Source organism: Myotis lucifugus, unplaced genomic scaffold (genome assembly GCF_000147115.1).
Source record: "Myotis lucifugus unplaced genomic scaffold, Myoluc2.0 scaffold_247, whole genome shotgun sequence".
NCBI classification, from domain to species: Eukaryota; Metazoa; Chordata; class Mammalia; order Chiroptera; family Vespertilionidae; genus Myotis; species Myotis lucifugus.
Window position 1 is genome coordinate 419,394 of NW_005871295.1, and position 6,270 is coordinate 425,663.

Consider the following 6,270-nt stretch of genomic DNA (forward strand, 5'->3'; position numbering starts at 1 on the left):
ATAGCTCACCCCACCTGGTCCCCGCCAAACCTCCTCACGGATATGGCAGGGCTGGGGCTCTTGCCTCAGTTTATGATTTTTAAGCAAATAGGACACGGCGTCTATTCTTTCTGCTTCTTGGCACGTTCACAGAGGTCTCCTGGCTACTTGTAGAAAGAACTGTGTCTCCTCCGCAGGCCTGGGTGCCTGCCTGGGGCCTGCCTTCAAGAGGAGCCCTGCCCCTGCCCCCCCCCACCCCCCAGAAGCCCTCTGTATTCAGGCTCTTCATTCCATGGGGCCTGATGGAAGCCCTGCTCATTGCAAATACCCAGTGGCTTCGGACAACCATTAGTCTCATTTACGCATTGAGTGGCATTTCCTGCGCACCTGTGAGGTGCCTCCCGGCTGCTCCGCCGCCCCCCAGAGTCCAGCACAGGGCTGGCGTGAGGGAGGCCCTCTGGAGGTCGGCAGGTGCCTAGAGGTGACAGGGTGCAGCCTCCGCCCTCCCAGGAGCCCACACTGGAGCCCAGTGGTGCAGAGGGTAGGTCGGGACTCTTTGAGCCCCCAGGGCAGCCTGTGGGTGGGAGGCCACATGATTTATCACCCAAACGGGGACCCAGATGGAAGGAGCACTTTGCATATGACGCCGGGACATGAGGACTGTCAGAGAAGCACTGGTCATCCTCCCGATCACCCGTGAAAACTTTAAAACGGGTTCATGCTCTTGGATCCAACAACCCTCGTGCCAGGAAGTGTACGCAAAAGGCACCCATCGCAATGTCATTTATAACGACCACGAGCTGAATGTCCACGTTACGGAATTGTTGAGTGAGTTGTAATGTCCATCCATGTGATGGACTATCAGGTCGCCATTTCAAAAGGATTTACAGATAATTTACTTCAATGTAGCAAATATGTCTAATATGATGCTACATGAAAAAGCAAAACAAAATTTTATTTCTATAATATCATAACCTTAGTCTTAAAAAGTCAACCCATGCACAGAATAAATCACTCAAAGGAAATTCAGCAACATATGGACAGTGGCTATTTGGGAGCCTGGGGCCTTGTTTTCCTGCTTGTTCTCTCTCTCTCTCTCTCTCTCTCTCTCTCTCTCTCTCTCTCTCTCTCTCTGTATTTTCCAAACTTTCTTTAATGTTCATGAAATTCTTTCATAATGGAAAAGCCCATTTGCTGCATCCCCGTGAGCAGTGAAAGCCGTCAGGGAGCCACGCGTGGGCAGGGCCTGGGTGGCGAGCAGGGTGGCCGGGGGCCGGCCCTGAGCTCTGCCTGCCCGGTTGGCTGCACAAAGCCGCCTGCTGAGGTTGGCTGTCACTCTGAGTCTCTGGGCTTTGTGACAGGGAGCCAGGAAAGGTGTAGACAGAATCACGGGCCACAGAGATGCCCAGGCCGCAGTCCCTGAGCCTGTGGCCACGTCACCCCACAGGGCAGAGGAGACGCGGCAGGTGAGCTGACATTGAGGACCTTGAAGTGGGGAGCTCGGCCCCGCCTAATCTCAGGAGTGAGAGTGGAAGAGGCGGCCGCCGCGTGGGTCAGAGACTCGCTGAGAACCCGCCGCCCAGTGCGGGCTGAGGACTGAGGACTGAGGACGGGGAAAGGCCCCGAGGCGAGAAGGGCCGTGGAGTGTCTCCGCTTACAGCCAAGAAAACAGGGCCTGGGTCCCAAACTCACCTGGACTGCATCCTAAATAAACAGGGAACAGACTTCCCCCAGAGCCTACGGAATGGGGCCCACCCCGCTAACACCTCGATTTTACTTCTGATCTACAGAATAGTGTGAGAAGAAATGTGTGTCATTTCAAGCCACTAAGTTTGTGACAGTTTGTCATGGCAGCAGTAGAAAATGAGACAGGCATGGACGGGGCCCTGGCTGGGTCAGGACCCAGGGCCAGGCCTGCGGCTCGGCAGGTGTCCCTGTGCCCGTGGATCCTGGGCTGTGTCTTCCTCGGATCCTGGGCTGTGTCTTCCTCGTGGAGCCAAGTGAGTCCTTAGTCCATCCTGATCGACCTCTGGTAGGCCTATGTACTTCACTGCCCTGAACTTTGGAAAGAAGTGTTTTTCCTTGCTGCCAAGCACAGGGTTCCATGAAAGTTCCTCAAAAAAAAAAAAAAAAAATAGAATAACCCAGCCATTTCAATTCTGGGCACAAAATCACTTTCTCGAAAAGACATCCGAACCCCTGTGTTCACTGCAGCATTATTTACAATAGCCAAGACGTGGAACCCACCTAAGTGACCTTCGGCAAATGACTGGGTAAAGAAGATGTGGCATATGAATATAATTGAATCTTATCTGGCCATTAAAGGAAGGAAGGCCGACCACTTGCAAAGCATGGATGGGACCTGGGAGACATTATATTGAGGTAAGTCAGACAAAGAAAGACAGATACTGTGTGATCTCACTTACATGTGGAATCTTAAAAAAACCCAAAAACAAACACTCAGAGAAACAGCAGATTGATGGTGGCCAGAGTGAGGGTTGGTGTGAGGGAAATGGGTGAAGGTGGTCAGAGGTGCCATCTTCCACTCACAAGGTAAGTAACTCCTGGGGTGCAGTGCACAGCACGGTGACTGTGGTTAACAGCGCTGCATGGCATATGTGAACGTTATAAGATGGATCTTAGAAGTCACATCACAAGAAGACAAGTTGTATACCTAGGTGAGGTGACGGATGTTAACTGGGCTTATTGTGGTGTCATTTCACAACGTGTGCAAGTATCAAATCATTATGTCATGCACCTTAAACTAATACAATTGTATGTCCATTATATCTCAGTAAAACTGGGGAGGGGGGGGAGAACACTTAGAAGTATTGTAAAACACAGGACTGGTAGCCTCCTTCATCAGCTGGGCTGTGGGGGAGCGGAGAGGGGGGTGCACGAGGGGATCCGCGGGGCGTGAGCCCATGGCCTCCTGGTCCCAGAGCTGCCAGCAAGCTCTGCCTGCCTCGTGTCCTCCACACCTGTGCTTCACGAAGAGGTCAGCTCTTGCTCCCTGGGCATGGCTGGGGAGCAAGCGGAAGCATGGGGAGGGAGGCTCCACTGCGCAGGCAGAGCCCCTGAAAGAGGCCTCGTGTGGTGTTCTCCTTTGCTGAGCGCTGAGTGAGAGCGTGGGCCCGGAGGGGGTCTCTAGGGCACGTTGGGGCCTCCTGGCCGGGACTGCTGCTCTGCGCTGCTCCCCCTGCAGCACCGGCTGGCGGCCTCCCACCCTGGCACTTTGATCCACTGCAGACAGGCCCTGGGGTGCTCCCTGTCTCTTCCTGTCCCTGAGTCTGAGCCAAGGTGGAATGCGGGAGGCCTGTGTGGGGCTCCCCACCCTGCCAGAGCTGCTCACCTCGTCCTGGGGTGGCCGTGCGGGAGCCTGAGCCTTTTCCTCAAAGAGAAATCCCCCAGGAGCTCAGAGCCACACTTTGGCAAGTTCCTGGCTGAGCCTCAGTTTCCCCATCTGTCAAAGAAAGACAGTCAACAGTACCGGCCTCAGAGAGCTGCTATGATAATGAAATCAGAAACTCCCTAATGAGCACTTGACAGGCCAGTGCCTGCCAGATGATCAGTAAGTGCTCAATAAATCTTAACTGTTTCGTTATTCATTACAGAGTTAATAGCAACATCATGAAGGCATCGTGAGGACTGAAGCAGCTCACTTCTCTCCCTGGGCCTCTGTTTCCACATTGGAAGGAAAAGTTGGGGCAGACCATCTCTGGAGTGCTGCCTGTCTCTGAGATCCTGGGCTGCCTCAGTGTCCCCTCCCTGGCCCTGGTCTGGTGGGCATGTGTCACGCACAGGCTGATGCTGAGACGAAGCTCTGTTGAGACAGCAGCACCCAGGGGCCCGGGGCCTGCCCACTGCCTGCTGCCTGAGGGGCCGCCTGGAACGATGGGGCTGGCAGCACTGTTGACCCTCCGGGGCCCGCCTGCCTTCTGCACCAGGCACCCTGCGGGCGTGGCCCAGGGCAGCTGAGGAAAGGGAAGTCTGGGGGGTGACCATGGCCGTGGCTGTGCTAACAGCTCAGCGAGGCTGCGGCAATGGCCCACTCAAAACCCTCTTTCCACCCCTGGTTCCTGGCTGGAGGTCCCCAGGCCCCCGGGTGAACGCAGGGCTTGGTGGTTTGCAGTGCGCAGCACAGGAGCTTCTGCCGCTTCCTGCAAAGAAACGGCCTCCCGCTGCTGAAGCCGAGTGGCCGACATCCTGTCCACACAGCGTCCCCTGAGACCCACTGTTTGATAAGACAGAGACCACCAGCAAAGGTGGAGAAAAAGCTTATTGCCGAGTCATGGGAAATTAACAACCCTGTGTTTGTTAAAAACTGAATGTTAACTGGGGGAGCTGAATGTTCATCAGTAGGGGACTAATTAAGGCCACACGTTCAGCTTTCTGAGGGGCCAAGGTCCTAGCTCAGCCCGCTCCCCAGCTCCTGAGTGAGAGGCCCTTCTCCTCGCTCAGTCACAAGGCTCCCCTGCCCGGCATCTGTGCCCTGCCTGCCAGTGGGCATCGAGGCTGATGACATGAGAAAGAGCAAGAGGAGTAGGGCCTGGAAACTCAGCCAGACCTAAGTCTCCAAAAGGTAGGCCTCCGTTTCCCTCTCCTCACATGGGCATGTCCTGGAGGGGGACAGGGCACTAAAAAGCATTCCGTTCACCAACTCTGGGTGCAGCTGAGCCTCTGGGCCTTTCTCTGCGACCCTGCTGGCTCCACCCCGGGAGGGCGAGGCACGGTAGGTCCCTGCAGGCGGAGTGCTGGCGGGAGGGCAGGGTGGAGGGGCTAGGCAGGAAGGGGAGGGGTGAAGGGAGGCTTGGGGCCTGAGGGCAGTCTGTGGGTACCAGAGACTGGGAAGGGTTCCTGGTGGCTTGGGTGTAACTTGAAATTCTGCCATTTTTTTCTTATCTCATCATCGGAAGGAAATCTGACAAGAGAATGTGAGCTCATTCTAATAGAAGTCACTTTCACCCTTTGTTTCCTATCAGTTAAATCCTCTCTCTTCTGTTGATCATTTTCAAAGACTCTGAAGGGCCTTTCTGTGCCGGATGGTATGAGCTAATCCAGTGATGGCGAACCTTTTGAGCTCGGCCTGTCAGCATTTTGAAAAACCCTAACAACTCTGGTGCCGTGTCACATATAGAAATTTTTTGATATTTGCAACCATAGTAAAACAAAAGACTTATATTTTTGATATTTATTTTATATATTTAAATGCCATTTAACAAAGAAAAATCAACCAAAAAAATGAGTTCGCGTGTCACCTCTGACACGCGTGTCATAGGTTCGCCATCACTGACCAGCAGCACCTGTCGGATGCTGTCCCTGCAGGGCCCACCGAGCAGCTGCTCAGCCCCTGGCGCCACTTGTTGGATTTGAAACTCAAAGCTGCATTCATCAGCTGTGTCACTGTCAGTAGAGGATTTAACCACTCTGAGCTTTAACTTTCCCATCTATAAAATGGGTATAATAGCAGTTCAGACCCATCCATCCAATACCTATTAGACATCACTTCTTGGGATAGCACAGGAACCTCAGATTCACACTGAACAAAACTGAACTTGACACCTTTCTCCCTTAGCCTGCTCCCTGTTGGCATCCTCCACTCCTGGATGCCGTAGGCAGAGGCTTTATCTCCTGTCACTTCCTCCAGGAAGCCTTCTCTGATCACATTCCACCTTCCAGTGAATTGGCTAACTCTCCAACAAGCCTCCACTCCATCCTGTGTGTGTCTCTTGGACGTACCAGACATGTTACATTTTCATTATCTGTTGATGTGTCTCTCTTATTCAATTGTTACAGCCCTTGCAGGCAGGGACAATGCCTTAAAATCTTTGAGCCCCAGGCCCTAGAGTAGGAACTACTTGGGATGGTTTGGGAGAGCCTAGACTTCTGTTATCTCCATCACCCATGCTCCCTCAACCCAAATTCAAATTAAACAGTGTGGCTCGGGGGTGGAGTGTTGATCCATGCACCAAGAGGTCACCAGTTCAATTCCCAATCAGGGCATATGCCCAGGTTTCGGGGTGCCAGGGGTGGGGGAGAGGGCATGCAAGAGGCAGCAATTGATGTTTCTCTCTCATCAATGTTTCTATCTCTCTCTCCCTCTCCCCGCCTCTCTCTCTACTGGGGATCGAGCCTGCAACCCGGGCATATGCCCTTAACCGAACCAAACCAGGGACCTTTCAGTCCACAGGCCAAATTTCTACTGAGCCAAACTGGCTAGGGCAATAAAAGAAATATTTATAAAAATTAAACATTGTTTGCTTCAAGTCTCCTAGCCACACCCTTGGACCA